The sequence below is a fragment of the Sorex araneus genome, chromosome 2 (genome assembly GCF_027595985.1).
Source record: "Sorex araneus isolate mSorAra2 chromosome 2, mSorAra2.pri, whole genome shotgun sequence".
NCBI classification, from domain to species: domain Eukaryota; kingdom Metazoa; phylum Chordata; class Mammalia; order Eulipotyphla; family Soricidae; genus Sorex; species Sorex araneus.
In genome coordinates this window covers 344,446,719-344,473,907 of record NC_073303.1, presented here as the reverse complement: position 1 = coordinate 344,473,907, position 27,189 = coordinate 344,446,719, and the positions used below count along the sequence as shown (strand labels likewise).

The 27,189-nt window shown below is 36.0% G+C and overlaps 1 protein-coding gene across 8 annotated transcripts in view; it reads left to right on the top strand.

Annotated features, from left to right (window-relative positions):
• Positions 1–27,189, top strand: part of NOL4 (nucleolar protein 4) — a 302,404-nt gene that overhangs the window by 110,719 nt on the left and 164,496 nt on the right. Inside the window, exon 1 of one of the 8 annotated variants that reach the window (XM_004606055.2) lies at positions 24,717–24,852. The exons of the other annotated variants lie outside the window; for them this stretch is intronic. The gene's annotated coding sequence lies outside the window, so the exon portion shown is untranslated. Of the gene's footprint in view, positions 1–24,716; positions 24,853–27,189 lie in introns of those variants that run through there. 8 annotated transcript variants of the gene reach the window in all.

Sequence of the window (27,189 nt, the reverse complement as noted above, 5' to 3'; positions counted from 1 at the left end):
TTGTGTAAGTAACTTTCAATTGTTTACTGATTTTATTTGTATAGTTATTTTAACATTGACAAATTTTACATAAAGCAAAAATAGTAAAAAAAAAAAGAACTTTCTTACATATGGTATTTGACCTGTAGAAGTCAGTAGGTCCTCAGAGGCATTATTGTTTTCCATTATCAAGTTACTTACACTTTTGAGCTTAAAATATCTGATACAATGCTGCTGCTTTTGCTTAATTCTAGTTATTCTAATACTAGATGTTAAAATTTCCATGATAGATTTAGTTGTTATGGTTTGAGGTTGTTAAGTTGCTGAGGCTTATTCTCTTTATGTAAGTTTCTCTACCAATAATTTTCAAAAATAGAAAGTACCACAAATAACTGTATCACTGTCATCACGTTGCTCATCGATTTGCTCAAGAGGGCACCAGTAACATCTCCATTGTGAGACTTGTTACTGTTTTTGGCATATCGAATATGCCACAGGTAGCTTGCCAGCCTTGCCGTGCAGGTGGGATACTCTCAGCAGCTTGTCAGGCTCCCTGAGAGGGACAAAGGAATCGAACCCGGGTTGGTCACATGCAAGACAAACGCCCTACCCGCTGTGCTATAGCTCCAGCCCCAAAGTACCACAAATAAGAAAACATGGAACATCATTTTAAAGTAGAAGAATTTTGAAGGCCAAATTTTTAAATTATATATCTGAGTATATGTGTGCTTGAGAGAGTATGTGATCATTCGAAATAATTATCAAGTGGTAATTCACTATTTTCAAAAGCATAAGAAGAAATAGCAATTTGCCCTCTATCTAACCAACAGGTAGTGCATGTGTTGAGATGCTTGTAGTGCATGCGGACAACCAGGTCTGATCCTGCCGTGGCATTTGGTTTCCAGAGCATGTGAGGTTCTCTCAGCACAGCTGGATGGGGCCCTCAAACTCAAATCAGAACAAACAAAAGTAGGTTAGAATAGAATATAAAATGCTTAATTATATATATTTAATGCTTTGTTAGGAATTTTTTTCTTGTATTTAGCATAATATTATTTGAAAGGTTCTCAAATTAAAATACTCTCTTTTGATACTTTACTCTTAATTTTTTTTAATATAAATGAGTACTTGTTAAAAAATGTAGCTTAGAGGTTTCAGTCTGAATTGGCACACTCCAGAGATCAACACCGTTTGTTGGGTGCTGAGACTCTGGTAAATTAAGAAATGCTGGTTAGGATCCAGGCTTACTTGTGGAGTCTAATCTGATCAGTGAACAATGTCAGATTAATTTGGAATCTTACTTCTAGGTAAATTCTTTGCAGTATTGCTCTTGTGGTTTGTTATTATTTTCATGTCAGTGTTCACTGGTCCATAAATGATGACCTGGAGCCAATGTCAGTGTTTCAGCATATCTAAGAGATGCCAAAATTCCATTTTAATCAATAAGCAGATGCTTAAATATTGAATTTTATCTGTCTGATAAGATATTAAATTTCAAGAACACACATAACAAAGGAGAGGTGTTAATATATATGTATATATATATATATCTTTGTTTAAAATATAAATTCATGTATCACACTATATTAGAGGATCAAGATTACTAGGATTTTCAATACAAGCCTTGAATAATTATCTTTTAATTTTTGTTTCTTATTTCTATCACCTGACTGGCCTCTACAGATTTTCACTGTTAAAGAAAATTTCACAGTGCGTTTCCTTGACAACATTCCTGTTGCTAATGTGGGTCAGCTAGAAATTACTTTAAAGAAAAAAAAGAAAAACAAGACAAAGTTTTATTCTTATATGAAAGCAATTATAGTATTGAATGAAACTTTGAAGCTGGTGGTACTTACGAGTTGTGTTAGAGATAGAATAGGTACAAAACAGAACTAAGTTGACCATAAAATCACTTATTTCTTAGGTTTACAGTGATCAGAATTTGATGGTGGATTGATAAAAGAAAAGAACAACCAGATGACATTAAAGAAAACAGTTGAAAGTTGAATTGTTTTTTATTATATTTACTAAAACTTTATAGAACAATTTTTTTAAATCATTCTATTCTTAACAAGTTCCTGGAGGAAGGAAACAAAGTGTATTTTATGCCTCTCTGCACGTTGCCTCTGGCACAAAGCACAATATTTGGCATATATTAGAATACAGTTTTTGAATTGAAAAGCATTTAAATTTTTTCCTTCCCCTGCTTGCTTCTGTTGTGAAAGTGCACCCAGCCCTTCTTCATGATCTTCTGGACAAGAATCTGATATGTAGTTAATCTTATTGCCCAGAAATATGTAGTCTGCCCTTACACTGTGGTTCCTGATGCAAATGCTGTGTTGACCCTTCTACTTCCCCATGGAACAATTCAGTAGTTTGAGATACTAAGTTGAAGTCATTTTACAAAGATCACATGAAGGAACTCAATTTAAAATCTTATACTGGTTCTGTTGGGAAGGAATTTTGAGGGTTTATTTAAGAATGATTAACATCTTTTGGTAATCACTGCTCCATTGTAGCACTGCACTGTAGCACTGTCGTCCCATTGTTCATTGATTTGCTCGAACGGGCACTAGTAATGTCTCCATTGTGAGATTTGTTGTTACTGTTTTTGGCATATCGAATACACCATGGGTAGCTTGCCAGGCTCTGCTGTGTGGGCGGGATATTCTTGGTAGCTTGCCTGGCTCTTCGAGAGGGGCGGAGGAATCAAACCTAGGTCGGCAAGGCAAACACCCTACCCGCTGTGCTATCGCTCCAGCCCTATTTTAGGATTAGTTTGTAAAATATTTTCTATTGTTTTCATCCTGAAAACATACTTTTAAAATTTAAATGAGGGAGTTGGAGTGATAGCACAATGAGTAGGGCGTTTGCTTTGCAAGTTGCTGGCCTGGGCTCAATTCCCAGCATCCTATCTGGTCCCCCTAGCACTGCCCAGAGTAATTTCTGAGTGCAGAGCCACCAGGTGACCTCAAAAGCAATATAATACACACACATATATATTTATGGGCTGGAGTGATAGCACAGCGGTTGGGCTTTCACCTTTCCTGCGGCCAACCTGTGTCGATTCCTCCACCCCTCTCGGAGAGCCCGGCAAGCTACTGAGAGTATTGAGCCCGCAGGGCAGAGTCTGGCAAGCTACCCGTGCATATTGGATATGCCAAAAACAGTAACAATAAGTCTCTCAATGAGATATTTTTTCACCAACAACTTCATTAACACTTTGGAAACTTTTGATTTTTTTTTGTTTTTTGTTTGTTTGTTTTTTGGGTCACACCCAACGATGCACAGGGGTTACTCCTGGCTCTGCACTTAGGAATTACTCCTGGTGGTCCTCAGGGGACCATATGGGATACTGGGAATGGAACCTGGATTGGCCGTGTGCAAGGCAAACGCCCTACCCACTGTGCTATTGCTCCAGCCCCGAAACTTTTGATATTTATTATTATTTATAATAAATATCAATAAATTTCTGGCATTTATTTATAATGCCAGAAATTTCTAGTGTTTTTTTTTAAGATATCATCATTCAACCCATTTCTCAGTATGGCAAACTGATCTTTCAAATATGTTATTGCTGTGCCTAGTGACATCTTGGAGTACAGATTCTCACCTTATACAAGATAAAAAACAACGCATCACTGCTTTGTTGTCTTTTTCAAATCTATGAAAAGCAATCAAGGAAAACCAGGTTAATGGCCACAGAGACAGTTTCCAGGGCCCGCTACGTGCTTTACATACAGCAGGCTTGGGTACCATTTCTGACATCCTGTGGTCCCCCAGTGCCCCAGAACAGTCTCTAAGTATAGAACTAGAAATAATCCCTGAGTAATTCCAGGTGTAATACATGCCCTCCCCAACCATCTCTCCCCCAAGTAAAAAGAAATGTCAAATCAGCAATATAGGCATAAGGAGAGTCTGGTACACTGAATCCAAGTGACTAAATACTGAACTGGTCTCAGTGAAATCATGCTTGATCATGCCAGCAACATCAGCAGTAAATCAAAGATGTCATGCACAATATTCTGTATTGGAACTGACGAAAAACATCTAAAATCAGGAGTGAGCCATTGAAATAAAAATTCTTGTTTTAAATATTTCCAAGAAAAGGTGAGAGTAGATGGTAGTAAAAAGTCAATATTCTTGTTGCTTACTATAGACTTTGTCCTGGGAATGGGTTTCTTAGACTTTTACAATGGAATGGAGGCAGGGAGTATTTTTATTGCTGTTTTTGTATTGATGAAGACATTGAAGTGGGAAACTAAGGGTGTAGAAACTAGATATGAACACAGTCAGGATCCGGAAACTTTGTCTTTAAATATGAGTTTATACTCTGCCACCGTTCATCTCTGAAGTGACCATGCTTAGCATGCTCTGTATGTGTGCTGACTTACGCCCAGTGTCTTAGGCCATGTGTGTAACTCATCCCACTATGGTTTCAGTTTCGTAGATTAAATCATTGATATTCTGTTTGATATTTTAGTAATCTATGCTTTCTGTTAATTTTCGTTCTTGAGGGGAGGCAAGCAGTTTGGGGGTCTCTGTGGTGCTAGAGATAGAATTCTGCCCTCTCGTGTGAAGCATATACTCAGCCACTGAGCTATTTCTCTGGCCCTCCTAAGCTTTTTTAATATGCCATAAGAGCTATCTGTAGATCTTTTCCTACTTTTATGCATGTGTAATATTTATTTCTGCATAATTATGAATAAATTACAATAGTTTGAGTCAATGATCTCTATTGTTTTGGCCTAGCCTTCTAAAATAGAAATAGCAAAGTTGTTATAGTTATTTCAAAAATCCCTGGGGAATGTCTCATGTCTAAAATTTATATTTTATCTGTTAAATAAGCTATGACTTTTGGCAAATTTTTTGTTCACAAAGACCAAAAGAAATTTTTTTTAAGTAAACAGATTTTATTCAGAGGGTTTTTGAGGGAAGGAGGAAGGGATAAGTGGGAGAAAGAAGGGTAAGAGTAATGCCCTCAAGAGAGAACGTGGGCTTCTCCAAGGGTTGAGAAAGCCCCTACACACATCCTAGCACTAGATACGAAAGTATGAAAGCACTAAAGTACACATCTCAAGGGGAGATGTGGGCGACACATGTACTCAGGCACCTCATGTGCTCGGTCATGTGGGCACAAGCAGCACATGGGCTCAGGCAGCATATGCGCGCCCTTCCTTTGTTCAAGGTGTCTTTTATAGGGTTTTTTCAACCCCCCCCCCCCATGTGGGGCTTCTTTCCAGGTAAAAGTCCGTTGCTAAGGAGGTTACCAGGGAGGTTGGGAGTGGTGATAGTCTTCTTTGGGGAACTTCCTGGGGAGGGGTCCATTATCCTCAGGGTCTGCTGATGGTTTCCCTGGGTCTTTTGTTTTCTTGAATCTGCAAGTCTTAAGAGTCTCCTTCCCAGAGACAAAAGAAATTTTGATTGACTTTCTGTGGTTCTTCTAGTATTTTGAATCTTCTCATTATATTTTATCATAATTCATTCTAAATAATAAGAACAAGCTTTGGCAGGACAGGAGAAAAAAAATTTTGTTGTTTTTGTGACTACACCTGTGTTCAGGCTTACTGTGGCTCTGTGCTCAGGAATCTTTTTTGGTGGAGCTGGGGGCTATGGGGGTGGAACCCAGGTTGGCTGAGTGCAGGGCAAGTGCCTTAACTTCTAGTCCCTATTCCTGTGCTAGGGTGCTATTTCTCCAATCCCCATTCCTAGACTTTTTATAATAAATTATTTTATAATATGCAGAAAGGAAAAATTTTTTTGTGGGAAGTAATTTGTTAAAATGATAACATGAAAATGTATGCAATTTTCTCATGGGAATCCTTCTGTACCCAAATCTATTATCACCTGGAGAAAGCTGTGGCTCGCAGGCTTCGTTGACACTTACTAGTTTTCTTTATTAATAAAGGGTGAAACCACAGTTACTAAAAATGATATGTTTAGAAGGAGCTTAAACTTCATCTGAGACATTTCTGTGGCTCAAATAACAGATATATGATCAACATCCTCTAAAATGGAAGCTGATTTCCTCCTTACATAAAGAGAAAATAAGCATTTATTGTTCTCTTCTGAGTGGAACTGTGTATTCATTACATACATATTTATAATTAGACTAAAACATTTTGGTTTCAAGAAAATTCTAACATTTCAACTGTGTGAAATAGGAAGAACAAGCACTAAGTATGCACTGAATTCTTCTTTCACAGAAATTATAATGGAAAAAGTAAATTGCTAAACTTAAAAGTCCATACAGGCACTTAAGTTATAAAAATAGCAGTATTTTTATTTGGTATTTTGAAGTTCATTTAATTCTTATTTTTGTTTTCATTTTTCCAAAGATATTAATAGATATTTGCTATTGTTTGCATTATTAAAAGGAATATCTGGGAATACTTGACACTTTTTGTTCTTAGTCAAAAGAGAAGCATAAAATAGATTTGTAAAATAATCAATTACTCTAATAACCACTAGAGGTCTACTGATATCAAATTTCTCCAGCGTCTTTAATTCTAGAAATATTTGAAATTATTTTATATAAATTTAAATAAATATTCTATTTATTGTAGGTATCTTTGATTACTTGGCATTTTCTTTCATTTAAAAATCAAGGAAAATTTTCAGGTTAGGATTTGTCTAGGTGTGTTTTTGATTTTATTTGTTTCCAATAAGTAATATTGGTCCTTCGTGCATGAAATGCATGTGTTGTTGAGCCACATCCTTTAACTGACTCTGTGTGTGTGTGAGTGCGTGTGTGGTGTACACACGCATATACGCATAATAAGGTATGCATGTTGTAACACTAGACAGAGAATTCTTGCTTAGATCAAGTGAAATCCAGAATCTACGGAATAAAAAGCAACATAACATATTATATATAAATATTTGGGTGTTTGGGGGGAGGGTTTCCAATCAGTGCTCAGGAGGTCCTCTGGACAATTCTCAGCTAGTTCATTTGGTGCTTTGGTGCAAGACTTTGAGGATGCACGGGACCCTAGAAATGATATAGTGGCTAGAGCATTTGCCTTGCAAGCGCCCGACCAGGGTTTCATCCCTGGCATCTCATATGGTCCTGAGTCTGATAGGAGTAATCCCTGAGCACAAAGCCAAGAGTGAGCCCTGAGCACTGTCAGGTGTGTCTCCAAAACAAAAACAATAAAACAAAACAATTGAGGATATTCAAATGCTGCAATGCTGAGATGATGTTAACCATGCCTCTAGTGCTGGGGGCCTCCAGGAGTTCACCATTGGTGCTCAGGGTACTATATTGGTGCCTGGGATTGAACTGGAGATGCAAAGTATATCCCTTGTAGTATTTCCAGCTTTGTAGTACTTCTTAGGAGTCCAGGGAACCAAGGAAAGATAAGGTGGCTTTTGCTCTTGCCCTGCTTGGTTTATCTGTATTTAAACTGCATTTCTAAATCAATAGCATAATCTGAAAACAAAAAGCCCTTGTTCCCTTTTATTCAGTAGACTGAATTCCATTTGGTGCTAAGCAAGAATTCACTGCCTAGCATTAGATATTCTCACATTGCCTTGTGAATGCATCTTTAGAGACTGCAACACGCATATAAAGCACAGAGCGAACATAAGCAAAGTTCATGGTTCAAGGAGTCACGTCATAGTCAGGCACTCACATTGCTAAAAATAGATGCTATCCATTTTGTTAGAAACAATGTAACTAGTTCCATTTTTGAAACTGTATCTAAGAACCCTGAAATTATTTAATGCTATTGTGCTATTCAAAAGGATTTGCTATTTTAGATTATTTTAATAGAAAAAAGTAGCATGTCAAATCTGTGGGATAGAGTTTAGGAGCCCATATTTGAACTTGGTGCCTAGCAGGAGCTCAGTTTATGGTCTGGGGACTTCTGGTGACTAGCAGTGGAGCTCAGGTGACAGTTAAAGAACTGACCCCTACTCACCAAGCTTAGTGAAAATGTCACTGTTTTCCTCTCTCCTTCCAGTCCAATTCTGGCCCTCAATGTTTGTTTGTTTGGTTTTTTTTTTTTTGCATGCAAAAGTGAAGTTAAAACCTGTTATCAATCATCTTGTCAGAAAAATGAAAAAATATATACATTCTCAGGTTCCTTTTTTGCTTTAGCCAAATTAATGATGATTACAATTGCAAAAAAAATTTAGCAGAACATCTACATTTTGAAAAAGATTTAATGAACAAGTCATGAATATTTTATCTTCAGGCAGAAGTCTTGATAGGAGACAAAGCGAACTCTATGAATACATCAAAGGGGTGTCTTTCATTTAATCTAGTTGCCCAGCATTATTTTGTTTTGCTACATTTTGCCATGGCTAATTATATTTTACATCAACCATGATAGTCTTTTAGGTAAATAGATTAGACTATTGTTGAAGTAAGGAATTTGCCAGAGAACAAACATTGCTCCTTTAGTTGCTGTGAATGTGTAAGGGATGAGTTGTATATATTCTGCATAGACAACTGACCAACGTGAAGACTGATCCAGGTGATGTTATTTTCTGTTAAGTCTAATGTGCTAGCACAAGCTTGTCACAACCTAAAGAAATGGACAGTCTTCCTCTCACTTACCAGACCAAAGAACTCCCTTTCATAGAGACCTGCACTTTCTGTAGTTTGCTGAACTTTCCTCCAGTGAGGCTCTCTGGCCCCCAAGTACTGTATATTTCATCCATGTAGCATGTTGTGCAAAATTTTATTATTATATCCTAGATCTATTAAGATTCTTATATTTCCTGCTTTCTCAAAATGAAAATAGTCTTTTCCTCAATAAATAGCTCTTACAATTAGAATTTAGAATGCATGACTAAATTTAAATTATCAACTACTGATTAGGAAAGATAAGTCTTATTTGACTTTTTAAATGGTATGTTTCTTCATATTGCAAATACTTCGTATGACCCCATATAGTTGAATACTCTCCTCTATCCCTCTGTGTTTTATTCTTATTTGTGTATATGTGTATTAAGTTCATGTGTGTGTGTGCGCGTGTATGTGTGTGTGTGTGTGTGTGTGTGTGTGTGCGTGCACACTGGTTAGGTCATGTCACTTTGGAGCTCAAAACTCTTTGTCTCTATGAAGTTCCTGAGTTGTTCTTTATCTGTGAAGTTATGTATTGTTCCCTCAAATCTGAATGAGAGTCTGGCTGGTAATGTATTCTTGGAGAGGCGTTCATTTCCTTGAGTTTGTTCACTATATCCCACCACTGTCATCGGACCCAGAGAGTTTCTTTTGATAAGTCTTCTGTGAATCTTAGGAATGCTCCATTATAAGCAATTTTCTTCTTTGCTCTTGCTGCTTTCAGTATTCTATCTCTACGGTTTTTGTCATCTGATTAGGATGCATCTTGGAGTATTTTTAGCTGGTATCCCTCGGGCCTCCTGGATTTGAGTGCATGTACTCTTCAGCTCTGGGTACTTTTCAGCAATGAGTTTTGATGGTCACTTCCTCACCAGGGTTTTTTTCTTCCTTTCACTCTGGTACTCCAGTGATTCTTATGGTGTTCCTCTTGGCATCGTCTCAATTTTCTCTTGTCATCTGTTGGTTTATTTTGAGGGTCTTTTCCATCTTCTACTGTAGTCTGGAGAGTCTCTGCACCTCATCTTGGAGCTCACTAATTATGTCCTCAGCAGTTCTTACAACACTGGTGAGGCCTTTCAGTGACTTTTCACTTCGCCCACCAAGTTTTTAGGTCTCTCATTGTTGCTTACATTTTTATTAGTGTTTTACTCATTTCTGCTCTTGCATCCTCATGTATTTTATTGACAGTGCTTTCCATTATTTCTTTGCAAGCTCAAAACTCTTCAGTGGCTTTCTCATCTCTTAGTGTAAAAATTATGTTGCATTTCGCTTTGTTTTGGGGACATACCTGGTGATGCTCAAAGTTTAGTCCTGTCTCTGGGATTAAGGGTCACTCCTGGCAGTGCTTAGGGGACCACAGAGGTTACAGTGCCTCAGAGTAAAAATTTAAATCTTTCATCTTTGCCTGACTTAAATGAACCTCCCTACTGCTCCTGAGTGATTTCTCTGTGATCATGTTGCTAAAATTCCTTTATCAACATTTCTTACAGTCTTGCCTCCTTCCAGAATCTGCTTAGATGTGATATTCCCTGTGAGGTCTTAAAGTCCAGTTTATTTACATTGCTGATCCTATTCACATGTCTCATTTAATTTTTCATATAATATTATTTACCCACCTGCCTATATAATTCATTCTTATTCTCTTTTATTTTAGATCCTCCCTCATTTGAAAAAAATTGAGTGGAAAAAAATAAAATTTTATTTTTCATTATATTTTATCCACAGACTAATGCCTGGCCCAAAGAAGTTATTATTTACTTTTTTTGAGGGGGAAAGGGCCATACCCATTGGTGTTCGGGGCTGACACCGTACACTATGCTCATGGTGAGGGGTCACTGGTGCTGCTCAGGGGACTGTAAAAGTGCTGGGAACTGCACTGTGTTGTCTACATGCAAGGTATATTCTCCCCTGTACTATATCTTTGGTCCAGAGCAGATATTTTTAAATAAGTCTCAAGGAGCCAAGGGTGTGAGGTCCTGAGTTCTGTTCCCAATGCTTTCTGGCCATCACTGCTCAGAGTGTCTCCACTAACCCTGAACACTCTACCCTAAAACTATTTTGGTGGCCTCAGCATCCTGGAAGTAACCCTTTTGCCCCTATGCCCACCTCTATGGATAGACCTTATTTGAAAAAGAAGTCTATAGATTTGCATCTGTACTTCTATCGCTTGGCTATTGATTCATATTTCTAACTTGATTCCTTTACATATGACGATGTGAAAATGAGGCAGTTTCCTTGTCTTGCAGTGGCCTATTTCCCCTTTCAAATTATTCTACTAAACCGGTTATTAGTTTTCAGATCATTGTTACAGAAAAAGCAAATATAATTTTCTTGAACAAAGGTTAAATGTTTTCTTAGGGAAAGGAACAAATATTTGTATTCCATATTCCAAAAACTGCAATGTAAATGTTACAACACTTTTCAAATATAAGGAATTATTTTGTGTAATAGAAAACTTGGAAATAGTTCAGTACTAACATGACATGCAAGCTCTCTACTAACAACTGTATACTGCTTTTAAATGTTGTGGGGTCTAGAGAGTAATGCTTAAATATTCTAACTTTTTATAATGTATTGACATTTTTATGACAGAATTCCAAAAATTGTTTCCATTTTACAATGGATGTAAGACATTTAAATAATCAGCTACATCTATAAGCATGTGCCATATTGATCAAATGTAAAAGAAAAAAATTAATAGTAGATACTAACAATAAAGAAAGTCAGAAATCAAGGTTATCAACAATATTAATAGATAATAAACTTTGGACTCCAGAATATAGACCTGAGAATGTCAGGTTGGGGGGTTGGGTGAGATGAAGAAAAGGGAACAAATAGGTTGTCAGGAAGTAACAGGAACATAGGTAGAAGTTCTAGAACACATGGGTGCTGCTAAGGGAGATAGCAGTCTGCACCACAATCATATCAGGTAATTGAAAAATCATAGGAGGATTGATGGAAGAAATATTGATGAAATATGGATGGGGAGGAGATCCATAAGCATTTCAGTGGTGTGTGTAATAATTGAACATCACATTACAACTTGACCACCTTTCTACTCTTATTACTTAAATTAAAATAACATGGATATTAAAAAAATTAATATATCCTTTCATAAGTGAAGTAAAGAATATTGTATTTGAATAAAATGATAAATAGGTTGGGAGCTATTTGGTCATGTCTGAGTGAATCATCTCAGATATTGTTTCCCAGAGTAGGTGACTTCACTCTGGGGGTCACTGGAACGCTTCAAGGAGCAGCAAGTGGTCTCCAGAGTAATTGTGAGTGTGCGAGTTGCTTCCTTTTTGCTTAGAGAAAATAAATTTATAGGAAGGCATTTAGTAATTTTTTTCTAAGAAGGGGATAGTAGTCCAAATAAGTTAAGGAACATATGAGCTAAAATAAATGGTTCACTAAAATTTTACATTAAAAAAATTTTTACTTCTCTTGATAATTCGGTTTTGTTATTTTAAAAATGTCCAAGGACATATCTTGAATCTCTAAATGAATATTCTAAAGGAAAGTTTAAATTACATTTTACATTTTATGTCCTGGCTATGAACTCAGGAATTACTCCTGGTGGTGCTCAGGGGCCATATGGGATGCTGGGAATTGAACCTGGGTCAGCCTCGTGCAAGGCAAACACCCTACACGCTGTGCTATTGCTCCAGCACCAACATTTGAAGTCTCTAAAAGTGCTGTAAATATATGCTGTTTAATGGGAAGGATTTAAAATTCAGTCATAGGAATTAATTTAGTTAAACAACTGCTCTTAAAAAGTTCTCAAAATTAAGTGCTTAGTAATTTTTATAAAGTTCTATCAGAAGTAGTTAATATCTATTCCTTATAATCAAAATATGTAGTTGATTTTTGATCTTTTGGTCTTTGGGAGATAATATTGGTTTATATGATATCACATAATCCTTCAAACGAAGAAAATAAGCTGGCTGGATACAGTATTGTTGGTCAGAAGAATTTTTTATTCATTTCTATGTAGTGTGCCTCTTCCTTCTTGCTTGAAGTTTCTGCTAATAAAAATGTTGATAGTCTTAGGGATATTTTTCCCCATGAGATTTTTTATTATCTTGGTGCTCTTAATATTCATCTTTTATCTTTAGATTTTGTCATTTCAGTATTTCTTTGTGTACACCATTTTAGGTTTTGGTTACATCACTTGGAGATTTTTGGATCAGGATAACTAATTTCTTAATTTGAGGAAGAACTCATTTATTATTTATTCACATAAAAGCTATTTCCCTTTCTCTTTATCTTGATTGAGTCCCTTTGATGTGAATATTGTTACTCTTAATACTGTTCTATATAGTTCTTCTATTGTCTTCATTGTTGTTTATTTTTATTCTTTTTTCTGGTATTAGAAGAATTTTACATTCATGCTTAATAATTCAACTTTTGGTTTCCTCCATTTTTCTATTGAGTACTTAATTTCTGTTTTTGAGGAATTTCCAAGCAGTCCTTGGAGGATTTGGAGCCCCTTCTGGCATTTCTCAGTCACCTAGGCCATCAGTTCAATGCAAGGATCCAAGTATGCATATTTTGAGAGCCTCATGGTTCTGGGAATTACCTGGTCTATCCTGGAATACTCCAGACACCAGGATCACACCTTTCAGTGTTCAAGAGTCTCCAAGGCTGTAACTGACAATGTATCTAGGACCATGTCATAATGGGCATCAAACTGGCAGTTGACCATATGAAAGGCAAATGACATACCCACTGAAGTGTCTATTCATCCTCTCAATTACAGTTTTACCACAGCCACTTTTCTGTTATTTTATTTGGACTTGTCTCAAACTTTCTTATCTTCCCAATTTCTATTTCTATTGAAAATGTCTTTATTTCACTGAAGCTACTGATTTGAGTTCTTTAGGTGGCTTGCTTGACCCTATTGTATTAGGGGTTCTTGCTAAACTATTATCTTGATCCACCAGTATGGGTTATTTTTCTATTCATTATGTCATGAGTTTCAGTAGTGTCAAACTAGTAGTTGGGTCCTTTGTTCAAGTGGTTGCAGGCACTTATGAAGTGGCTGTGGCAATAAGGTTGAGTAAACCTGGGGGTGATAAGGTAATTCAGTGTTGGAAGTGATAAGGTAATTCAGTGTTTCATATTCCTCAGGTATTTCACTTAATCCCCAACAGTGATACTGAGTTAGAGCAGATCTAGGTAGCCATCAAGCTAATCACAGACCGTAGAGTGTCAGACAGATGCCAAGATGTCATGGTTACTCCTGCAAAGCCTCTCTGCAGTCTGTGTTAAGATGAATCTGTGAAATTAGTTCCTTACTGTAGGGAAGAATATATTCAAGGACTAGCAAGAAACTGATATGGCTGGACACGTAACACATGTCAGTAGGAGAGCACAGTCAATCTTAGAGGTAACCAGGGGCCACTATTACAAATGCTTACAGAGGCACTTGGGTGCCAGCGGTAGCAACTAGAGCAGTGACCCAGTGTGTGCATGGTATATTCACAGTGCCTATGTGAAGCTGTGTGTTGAATTTATAAGGTCTGTTTTAGGTTGCAAGCATCAGCATGCACTAGACTGCCATAGTTGTGGAGATTAGAGTGAGGCTAGGGAACATGTCTAGGGTAAATCTAAGAGGAAGATGGAGTTTCCACCACAGGTGGCAGTAGAACTCACATCAAAGAATGGTCTGAGTTTCTGCGAGCCTCAAGAAGCACAGAAGGCCTGGATAGCAATCAGGGGGTGACTGTTTCCAGTGTCCAGGAAAGCCTGAGTTCCAGTAGGAGAATGTCTGAGCAACAACCAAAGTGTTCACTAATGGGTACCCATTGGTGACTTCACAGAGTTTAGTGATTGGGGGTTTCTATATTTTGAGTATTCTCAAGCCACTAAACTAGCTCAGTATTGCAAAGGCTTAGAGACTCTTCTTAGTGGTGGTGATGGTGGGAGTGAGGGTTGTTGAGTTTAAGAAGATACTAAGATACTATGGTGCAAAATGCTGCAAAAAATAGTGATAGTTTTGAAATATTATGATCATATTAATATTATTTAAATATTGAATATGTTTGTAAATTTTTAAGACTGGAATCAACTTCTTCAATTCTAGGAAATCAGTTATCCATAGAGGTAAACTTTAGAAATTTGTGTAATGATCAGTTTGTATCACATTACATGAATTATGTTATTTTTAACATGCAAAGTATATTCTTAACATGCACTGTATCACATATACAACTTAAAACATACCATGTCTTTGGAATCTTAGATTTTTATATAGAAATTGTTGTAACAGTCCTGATCTAACAGAATGAATTAAATGTCTTATCAATTCATGATTTGTAATGCATAATAATTTGCCAAAGTTAAATATGTTCTAACATGTTACCCTAAAAATAATTCATCCATTGAATGACTAGATGTCAGACTGCAATCTCATTGATATCACTTCAGGTGTACTTCTTATTGAAGGTGTAATGTTAAAAAAATTTACTATATCGTAATATGTAATAATCATATAATAAAAATATATAATGGAATGTATAATTATGGGCATATAACTTTGGAGGTATGCACAACATATAATACAGTTTGTAATAACTAACATTCAAAAAGGTGTTAATGAAATGTTTTTTTCCTTGGCTTTTTGGGTCACACCTGGCAATGCACAGGGGTTATTCCTGGCTTTGCACTCAGGAATTACTCCTGGTGGTACTCAGGGGAACGTATGGGATGCTGGGAATCGAACCCGGTTGGCCACATGCAAGGCAACCTCCCTACCTGCTCCAGCCCCTAATGAAAAGTATTTATTTTAATCTTCATTTTCATATATTCATTTACTTATATCATTAAAATTTTAACAAATAAAATAAGGTGGCATATAGATTGGTTAGACCTGCTACATTTTCATTGAACTTATTTGATCATTCAATGAATACTGCTTCATTACAGTAAGAGAGTAAAAATGTTTTCAGTTTATAAATTAAAATGCGATTATTATATTTTCTACATCACATAATGTTGTATATTAATCAATAATTTCTTCTAGTCTCAAGAACCATTCAGCCAAGTGGGTTAAGATTAGTCTAGGAATAAAAATGTTAGTTTTCTTAGGGTGTTATAACATTATATGACTGAAACGCAATTGTGAACAACTTTGTAACTATGTATTTAACTGTGAGTCAATAAAAAATTAATGTTAGTTTTCAAGTATATTAATAGAATTATTTTCTTTGTTTTGTTTTTGTTTTTTTGTTTTGCTTTTTGGGTCACACCCAGCACTTCACAGGGGTTACTCCTGGATCTGCACTCAGGAATTACTTCTGGCAGTGCTCAGGGGACCATATAGGATTCTGGGAATCGAATCCGGGTCGGTCGCATGCAAGACAAATGCCCTATCCGCTGTGCTATTACTCCAGCCCCTAGCATTATTTTGTATACCTAAATTTTAGCCTAATACTCTTGTAGAATAACTGGAATATATTGATTTCAATAATTTTCATGCAATTGCTACTTTATGTAGTAAGCTTAAAAACTGCAACATGGTAATACCTCCACAGAATCAGAAAGCTATAGAGGAATAATCAATGATATTCTATTGATAATTTATATTTAATAAATTATATAATGTCTACAAGCAATAATGTCTCTATTTTGTTGCATATAATGTTAAATTAAAACAGGCTTATGGATGTTATTTTATTTGGACATAAAGTTGAATGCATACTTAAATTGAAAGCTCAGATTTAAAGGTATGTATTCTTTCCAGTAACTTCGTTAGTGCAAAAGTAAAGATCTTAATAACTGTCGCAAGTCTGAGCCAGAGGGGCAGAACAGAGAAGACACTTGCCTCCCTCCTGACTTACCTCAGATCAGTCTGGGGGAGTGACTCAGAGCCGAAGGACACTGAGTCCTTGTTCTTTATTCCAGGTCTAGAACCACAAGGAAAACCTTGGGCTTCCTGAATCCTGGTGGGGAGACCCCCTCCCAAAAAATAGCAAGTGTTTGAATCTATTTCTTCATTTCAATGCCCATTTCCCCCTTTCATAGCACAATTTCTACCCTCAATTTAAGATGATAAACTTTATGTAATTTATATATGGTATTTAAACATGTATTTTGGAGTAAATCTAAATGCTAGCGGGAATTAATATATAAATTGGTAAAGAGTAGGCCATTTAGTAATAGTAGAATGAGAACTGACAGTGTCATGGAATTTATTTTGAGGAAGAAAATATGGGCTTCTTGCTTAAAGGAATCTAATAATAGTCTATATTCAGCATGCACCTCCCAACCCGAGAAAGTCCTCCAAACACTCTTCACTTGGTGTTCCCTTCGCTATCTGAGCTGTCTTTTGCCCCAGCATGTGAGGCTGACTTCCAAGCCATGGGGCAAACCCCCTGGTCCTTATTTGTAATATTCTTGGGTGTTAGTCTCCTATTCTGTTACTTTATATTCCACAGATGAGTGCAATTTTTCTATGTCTATTTCTCTCTTTCTGACTCATTTCACTTAAGATGATACTTTCCATGTTGATCGACTTATATGCAAATTTCATGTCTTCATCTTTTCTAACAGCTGCTTTGTATTCCATTGTGTAGATGTTCCAAAGTTTCTTTAACCAATCATCTGTTCTCAGGCACTTGGGTTTTTTCCAGATTTTGGCTATTGCAAACAGTGCAGCAATGAACATACAAGTGCAGATGTCATTTCTACTATACCTTTTTGCCTCTCTGAGATATATTCCCAGAAGTGGTATCGCTGGGTCAAATGGGAGCTCAATTTCTAATTTTTTGAGAATCACCCATACTGTTTTCCAAAAGGACTGAACCATTCAGCATTCTCACCAGCAGGGAAGGAGAGTCCCTTTCTCCCCACATCCGTGCCAACAGCAGTTGCTTTTGTTCTTTTGGATGTGGGCCAGTCTGTGCGGTGTGAGGTGGTATCTCATTGTTGTTTTGATCTGCATATCCTTGATGATTAGTGATGAAGAGCATATTTTCATGTGCCTTTTGGCCATTCGGATATCTTCTTTGAGAAAATTTCTGTCCATTTTATCGACTCATTTTCTGATAGGGTTGGATGTTGATGTCTTCAATCCATTTTGATCTGACTTTTGTGCTTGGTGTTAGGTAGAGATCTGAGCCCATTTTGTGGCATGTAGCAGTCCAGTTTTGCCAGCACCATTTGTTAAAGAGGCTTTCCTAGCTCCACTTCGCATTTCTTGCTCCCTTATCAAAGATTAGATGGTCATATATTTGAGGGTGTCTGTCAGGATATTCTACTCTATTCCATTGGTCTGCAGCTCTGCCTTTGTTCCATTACCATGCTGTTTTAATTATTACCGCTTTGTAGTAGAGTTTGAGGTTGGGGGAGGCATCACCTTCCCATCTTCTTTTTCCCAAGAATTGCTTTAGCTATTCGTGGGGGCTTATGTTCCATATGGATATCAGGAGTGTTTGATCCATTTCTTTGAATAATGTCATGGGTATTCTTATAGGGATTGTATTGAATCTGAATAATGCTTTGGAGATTATTGCCATTTTGACAATGTTAATTCTACCAGTCCATGAGCAGGTATTTACATTTCCTCATGTTCTCTTTTATTTTTGTGAAGTAGCGTTTTGTACTTTTCTTTGTACAGGTTCTTTACCTGCTTAGTTAAGCTGATTCAGAGGTACTTGATTTTCTGAGGCATGATTGTAAAAATAATTAGAATCGGGATTTCTTTATTCATGTCACTTTCTTCTTTCTCATTATTTGCATATAGGAAAGCCATGGACTTTTGGTATTGATTTTATAGCCTGCAACTTTACTATGCAAGTCTATTATTTCTAGGAGTTTCTTGGTAGAGGCTTTAAGGTTATTTAAATATAGTATCATATCATCTGCAAATAGTGAGATATTGATTTCTTCCTTTCCTACTTGAATGCCCTTAGTATCTTTTTCTTGCCTAACCGCTGTTGCAAGTACTTCCAGTACTATATTGAACAGAAGTGGTGAGAGTGGGCATCCTTGTCTTGTCCCTGATCTTAGAGGAAAGGCTTTTAGGATTTCCCCATTTAGGATAATGCTTGCCATGGGTTTGTGGTAGATGGCTTTGACTATATTGAGAAACGTTCCTTCAATACTCATTTTGGTGAGAGTTTTCATCATAAACAGGTGCTGGATCTTGTCAAATGCTTTCCTGAATCTATTGATATAATTATATGATTTTTATCTTTTCTTTTGTTGATATGATGGATTATGTTGATTAATTTCCGAATTTTTAACCATGCTTGCATCCCCAGGATGAGTCCCACTTGGTCGTGGTATATGATCTTTTTGATGAGTTGTTGAATTCTATTCGCTAATATTTTGTTGAGAATCTTTGCATCCAGGTTCATCATGAATATCGGCCAGTAATTTTTTCTTTTTAGTGATATCTTTGTTCGCTTTTGGTATTAGGGAGATATAAGCCTCATGGAAACTATTTGGAAGAGTTTCTGTTTCTTCAATTTCCTGGAAAAGCTTGAGAAGAACTGGCAGTAGGTTCTCTTTTAATGTTTAGAATAATTCACTAGTGAATCCATCTAGGCCTGGGCTTTTGTTTTGGGGAACACTTTTGATTTCAACTTCTTTGATATTAATAGGTCTATTCAGATATTCCAGATCTTCTTGATTCAACCTTGGGAGATTAATAGGAATCCAGGAATTCATCCATTTCTTCTAGGTTCTCCTGTTTCATGACATACAAATTTTCAAAGTAGTCTCTGATGATGTTCTGAATTTCTTTGGTTTATGTTGTGATGTCCCCCTTTTCATTTCTGATTTGGCTTATTAGGGTTTTCTCTCTCTCTTTCTTTGTGAGTCTTGCTAGTGGTTTATCAAACTTGTTTATTTTCTTGAAGACCAGCTCTTGGTTTCATTGATCTTTCAGATTGTTTTTTTTTGAGTTTCCATCTCATTAATTTCTGCTCTAAGTTTTATTATCCCTTTCCTTCTGTCTAGCTTGGGCTCCTTTGTTGATCCTTTTCTAAGATCTTGAGCTGTAAAGTCAAGTTATCTATGTGGGCCCTTTCTTCCTTCCTGAGAAATGCTTGCAGCACTATAAATTTTCTCTTAACACGGCTTTAGCTGTGTCCCACAGGTTCTGGTAGCTCATGTCTTCATTCTCATCTGTTTCCAGGTATCTTTTGATTTCTTCTTTGATTTCCCTCCTGACACACTTTTTGTTGTTCAACATTGAGTTGTTTAATTTCCAGGTGTTTGATTTGGTTTTCTGCATCTGTGCATGATTAATTTCTATCTTCAGTGCACTGTTGTCTGAAAAGAGAGTTGATACAATGTCTATCTTTCTGATTCTGTTGAGTTATGTTTTGTGGCCCAGCACATGGTCTATTCTGCAAAATGTTCCTTGTGCACTGGAAAAGAATGTGTATTCTTTTTTTTCCCCCTGAATGTAAAGTCCTGTATAGATCTATTAGTCCTCTCTTTTCTGTTTCTTCCCTCAAAGCCAGTATTTCCTTGCTAAGTTTTAAACTTGTTGATCTATCCAAAGGTGATAAAGCAGTGTTGAAGTCTCCAACTACTATTGTGTTGCTAGCAATGTCCTCCTTAAAGTCTGTTAGCAGTTGTTGTAAGTATTTAGCAGGTTCTTCATTGGGTCCATATACATTTAGGAGTGTGATTTTTTCCTGCTGTACATATCCCTTGATTAATAAAAAATGGCCTTCACTGTCCCTTCTTATCTTTTTCAACCTGAAATCTATGTTGTCAGATACTAGTAAGGCCACCCCAGCTTTTTTAAGGGAGTTGTTTGCTTGCAGGATTGTTTTCCATCCTTTGACTTTGAATCTGTGTTTGCTTTGATTGTTCAGATGTGTTTCTTGTAATTGCCTTGTAATTTATTTTAAAAAATCTGGATATTCAATATAAAAAGTGATAGAGAATTTTAGGAATGGAATCTGGCTCAGAGAGTTTCCTTCATTCTCTGGTAGACATATTAGGAGACAAAAGACTCAGAACAAGTATTAAAGTGACTTGATACTGAGTTTCAGTTCCTATAATAAGTTTCCTTTTTCATCTGTCTTTCCAGTGATCATGGGGTTTGACCTTCCAGAGGTCCTACCGGATAACCTGGACTGTGAACAAAATTCCTTTTCTCTAAAGGTCTTTGACATTTTATCTCCGGAACTAGGGCTACAGCAAACATTCCTATACTTCACCCCCTCCCCCCCTTAAAAGTTTTCTGCTTGTTTTAACCTTTTGCTCTCTGGGAAACTTAGATGTAAGTTTCATAAAAGGGTACATGATGATCTCACTTCTACTTATTTCCTTTCTCTGAAATGTAGTGACTGTCTTTTGCAGAATACGGTAAACTCCCCCCAGCCCCACACTATAGTGTTTGTATTTTCAAAACTTTTACTCTTTTGGGGCTGGAGCGATAGCACAGTGGGGAGGGCATTTGCCTTGCACTCGGCCAACCCGGGTTCTATTCCCAGTACCCCATATGGTCCCCTGAGCACTGCCAGGGGTAATTCCTGAGTGCAGAGCCAGGAGTAACCCCTGTGCATCACCAGGTGTGACCCCCCCCAAAAAAAAGAAAAAAAACTTTTACTCTTTTCTCTATCAGCAGTTTATGCTCAAATTCTCAGATTCTCTTCATACATGAAAATAAGCATTTGCCCTTGGAGAAAAAGCTGCTTAGAGAATGTTGGCTTATAGTTCTCTAATTTCTTTTTCGTAGGGATTTGGGGCTCTAGGTCCTGGTTCCCTGTGTGTTGCTAAATACCTTTAAACATATTACAAGCACTACACTTTTTTTTTTAAGTTAACCTTTCAGGTTATTCTCAATGATGGCATTGACATGCTCTAATCTATTTCATTTTAGCTGCATCTTTCTGCCCTTTGAAGATTTCAGAGAATTTTTCACTATACCAGGACAAAGTTTTCTACTAGACCTTCTCAGAGCATTTTATGCAAAATTTTGTTAGAATAATGATTACTCTGAATGTTAAACTATGATCTTGACTATCTTTACTCCTATTCCTTAAAATTAAAAAAGGCAGACTATCTTATTTTTTTTTGTAACCTCAATCCATGCAAATGATCACTGTTGAAAAACAATTGGTTAATAAAATAATGTGAAAGTGGGAGTGGCATATATTTATATTTCTGAAACAAACTTTAGTTATTAAATTTATAGTAAATTTTTCAATTATTGTATAATCTTAACATTATTTAATACATTTACCTTCTGATATATTTTAGTATTTTACATTGTTTATTTACTTTGTTTAATTATGAACTAAAATAACATATATAAACAAAATACTATTCTAATCAGTAAGGACTGCTTTATAGTCATCTTTAAATTTCCTACTTAGAATCTGCTACTCCCTCTTTGTTCAGAGATTTTTCTAGAATAGAGTTAGCCATTTTCTTTTACAGTTGTTCATAGTCTGTGTGACTCTTTTGAGATGCTTATCAATTTGGAATGCATATATATGATATATATATATACTGTGTGTATGTTTGTGCATATGTATAATTTAATGAAAGAAGTACTATCATTTTCCTCATCTTTGAAATCAATCACAGAGAGACTGTATTGCAGTTGTCATAAGCATATATTTTCATGTGTTTGGATTATACTATGTAGAGGGTATATCTAAACATATGGACTAAAGTTTGTTTCTTAGAGAAATGACTCTTGACTTACCCTTTGTTCCCTTACCATGAACTCCAATATTATAGCCTCTCTCTTCAGAAATGCCTTGGAATTCATCTCCAAAACTTTTTTTGAGGAAAAATCTCTCAACTACTTCCTCTACTTTTGTTTCCCCTAAGACATATATGCATGTCACACACACACACATATACACACACATATATAAATACATATATACATATGTATGTAGGCTTTTGGGGCCACATTCGGTGATGGTCAGGGGTTATTCCTGGCTCTGCATTCAGGAATCACTTCTGGCAGTGCTAGGGGTACCATATGGGATGCCGGGGATAGAACTCAGGTTGGCCACATACAAGGCAAACACCCTACTGGCTGCACTATTGCTCCAGCCCCAAATAAATATATTTTAACAGACACACTCATTATTATATTGAAAAATAGCAACTCATAAAATAATATATTTGAGGGTGATCATTGCAAAACTTAAAATTCTAACAGAGTGGTTTCTGGTATTCATATAAACTTAATTGTCCTAATTTTCTTTCAAAATTAAAATTCAAGTTTTGAAACTGTTACATTGATCTAATTAAAAACTTAAAAAACAAATAATATTGTTTCTTAGGGAGGAGTGGAGCTGAAAAAAAACTGCAATATGATTGAGCTCCAGGTAGTCTTAAAAGAATAGCAGATGGTAAACATTAGCTATCAGTGTTGGAAATTATGTTTCTTCAACATTATGTTTTTAGCTATGAGATTCTTTAGAAATAAGTAATTCTGGTTGGCTGATTTTAAAAGCAAACCATATGTTGTTTACATGTTTTACATTTATCCCGTTTCCCTGAAGATGAGAGTGAAATTTTAAAAATCCTTTTTACTAATTAGATAATGATGAACATAATGAAAGCAGGTGCCATAACTTTTTGAATCATGAGACTGTGTCTTTACAATAAGCTCTGGGAATAGGATCATTGGGGAAAATTTTTCTGCAAGTATCTCTGAAATGAGTTTATATGTTCTAGAGATACATAGTTAAGTACACATGAAATATATTACTGTTAATTTTTACAATGATAGAAATCAGAACCACAAACCAAAGTTAGTTAGAATACACTCAATTCATTTTATAGAAATTACTCAGTATATGAACATTCGTTATTTACAACACTGACATTTCAGTTAGTAAATTAATATTTGTGTATACTTATTACGGTGGTGAGAAAACCCTGTGATTTTTCTAGAAGGTCCTGATATCTGTCTAACTTATTTTTCTCATTAGTTCTGAGTGACTGTATATCCAGATAGTTATGTTCTCCCTCTATACTTAAAACAATAGATGTAGATGCTGCAGGTTATTATTGCTTTAGTCACAAAAGGGAGACACTACATCTTACTGTGGGGGAAAATTATATGTATTAGTAGCTGCTTCTACATAAAAGATTGAAAAGTAGAAAGGATACTAGAGAAATAAAGGAGTGAAAAGCATGGCTTAAATTACTCATGGGGTGAAAACTTCACCCCAATTGGTATATTAGACAGAAACTCTGCTTCTGAGGGAAAAACTTTTCCTAACCTATGTCCTTCCTGTCCCCAAACAGAGACTGATGTGTTTGAATTCACAGGACTGTTTATAAATAAAAAGAAAGAAATATTCAGAAAAGGCACAGCACTACTAAAATGCAGTATTGACTATTTTAAATATCTATTGACATAAGATTTAATTATCCCCCAAATGTGTTTGATAATAGCATAGAATACCCGCTCATACGATATGACATGATACTAAATCTGGTCTAGCTATTGTAGAAATGCTCAAATTTTACTGATTACTTTTCTAAATGATTAACACGTAGTGTGATTATTCTCGGGCTAATATATGTATGCAAAACATGGCTGCAGGGATTTGCTTTTGTTAGCTTATACCATCCCCCACCCTGAAACCTCAAGGCTCCTGACGCTGATGCTGGAGAGAAAATGGAAGTGTGTGTGTGTGTGTGTCTGTGTGTGTGTGTGTGTGTATCTATTGATCACTGTATCAAACTGATATAATGGTCTTTACATTTAAACAAAAGAGATAAATCTTTCATTAAAATAATGCTATTCTTACACACATTATTTTAGAAAAACTTAGGGTAAGCAGAATATCTTAAATTTTTGTGGGGTTAGTTTTTTTCAACAGCTATACAGAGCATTTACAACTGGAAATTAAATATAACGGAGTATGGCATTTTTATTAAGTAATTCTGTAACCTTCCAGCCATGTTCTTAAACAGTGATCTCCCCGTAGCAAAATGCATAGATAATCGACAACCCAGTCCAGTCCATCTGTAAACTTGTTGGGGGATTAAATCCTAAAGGAGGGAGCCCATAGCCCTGGAGGAAAACTGAGTGCATGTTTCCCTGAGTCTTTGAAGGCTCATCTCGGTAGTCCCACTGCTAGAATGTGCTCTGTTGTCATAGCAACACCATCTCCTGCTTCATACAGGAAAGATTAGCTCTTACTGTGCAGAGGAGAGAATTTAGGGGAAGTCAGACTAATCCCTGGGTGCACTTGGAGAGAAAGGTTGGACCTCGCCTGAGGGATGCTGTCTCTGCAATGATAGAATTGGCCTGCCACAGATACTGGTATTTAAGTTGAAGAGCAGAATTCACAGTAAGTGTCAGTTCCTCAGAGTAGAATATTGATGAATGAGGTTTGTCTAAGTCTTGTTGAAGACTGTCCCATGCAGCAGTAGAAGGACAGCAGGAGACTCTGATGTGATTGCCAGTGTGTTCCTAGTTTAAATGGTATTTAAAAGGTTGATAACATCAGAAGCTTGAGGAACAATTTGAGATATTCTTGAAATGTCCATCTAAAATCCTGAGAGCATGTCAAAATTAGATAAGCAATAAAATTGTATTACATGCTTTGACACTAGGTTTTTGTGCTTTTATATCGATATTTTCATAGAAGGGCGGAAAAACACACAAAATTTTGTGTATTTAAACAGGTGTGTGTTTTGAACACCAAAAGTGATAAAATTTTATTTTATTATTGCCAGTAGAAATTTTCAATAATGTATGCATTTTTAAAAATCTTTTTAGAATCATATAAGTGGTATAATTATTTTAAGCTAGTTACTATATGATCCAAAGGTATACTTAGAAGGAGATTAATTTATTTAAGTCTTCTGTGTGGTTCTGCTTCTTCAACTTGTCAGTATAAAGTATGTGTAATGTGTAAATATTTTAGTATTTTCTGTTGCTCCAGTAGATTTTGCTCTAGAGGACTGTCTATATAGGCTTATTTATATCCCCTCCTTGGTTTGTATTTGCATAATTCTTTCTATAATTATTAATGGCTGAATATATTTTAGCTCAAGAGCTGGGAAACCTTGTTATGGATTTGAAATGTTTGATAGTAATATCTATTGTGAAATGTAAAAAACTTAATTACTTCAAAGTATACTTTAATCTGCATTCAAAGATAAAAATATTTCTTCATGAATATATAGATTTATCCCTACTATCTTAACTATATGTAAACTGTGGTTTTGACTGCCATTGTGTATTACCAGGAAATGATATGTATAAATTTAAAGTATTCATGCTGAAAATTGCATCATGCTGCATTTATCATTCTTTTAACATTTTGATTATGGCTGTATCTGTGTATGTAAAAACTGGGTTTTGTTTTCCATGCACAAAATCTTAGGCTACTAGTATACTGTCACACTATAGTAACATTACTGTGATGCTAAATATAGTCATTATGATAAAAAATACTTAATTGCCATTTGAGGAGTACTATTTTAATTTATCACAATGAAAGAGATTTGGATGCTGCTGTTAAAGCAAAGCACAGGTCATGCATCCTTCGATTCAAAGAAACAATTGTATTAAAAGACTGCATGAAATTATTTTCCTTGCATGTCAGGAAATACACACCACAAGGCATACATGCATTCAAGTTGTAACTATGCAGTAGCTTGATGCTCTTAAGAAAATGGAGACAAAGCTGGAAGTCATGGCACCCCTTTCAGTAAATGATCGCAAATTATTCAAAAACACTTTTCAGTGATTTCTCACAGTGGTTCTTTTTGGGTTAGTGCTTCAGTAGGACCTTTAAAAATCCCAGAGAGAGAAACAAATAGGATCTTTGTCTCTGATATTCTCCTCTCTGAAACACAAAAACTATAGTAACTTATCTCTGTTCATGTTCAGACATGAGAAAGTATGAGAAAATAGAGAAATCTGGGGTTCACTATGTTCAGTTTGCCTATGAGATAATAAAAATAACTGGGAAAGAATGAGGGCTAATTAAAAATGGATATGTCTTACTGGTAAAACAAAAGCATACAAATAGGTAATTCAATAATAATTGAAAAATCATTGCTAGTAATTTAGCCCATTCACTATTTTGTTTTTGTTTTGGGACAACCTGGCTGTGCTTAGGGATCACTTGTGGAAATTCAGGGAGATTATATTTAGTGGCAGAGATAGAATCTAGGTTTATGGCTTGCAAGTGCCTTACCTGCTAACTGTCTCTCTGGACTCATTCACAAATATTAGCCAATGTTTTCCCAAAGGTGTTTCTAAAAAGGTTTTAAAAAATATTCCTATACAACACATTTTTCTGTGCCCTATATTCTGTACTTTTGAAATTATGGTAGTAATTGAACTAGAGTCTAAGTATAAGCTGAAAATTGGTGAGGGTTGTTACCTACTTAAAGCAAGTTCTTCTGTTTGGGGCTCCTTTTGGCTTTTTACTCTGCCAAGATATTACTTGGTGAGAAACAGGTCTTCCTCAAAGGGTATTGCTTCAGGTATCTTTGACAAAATATTATTCCATTCTTGTCCTGGTCTCAACTATTTGAAATGACTTGGAAAGTCTAGAAATCAATCCAAAACTGAAAATCATCACCTTATCAAGGTTATCAAAAATCTCTATAGTTGCTATATGGTATGTAAATGGCCTTAGATTTTGCATGAGAAACATGTTACGAAAGAG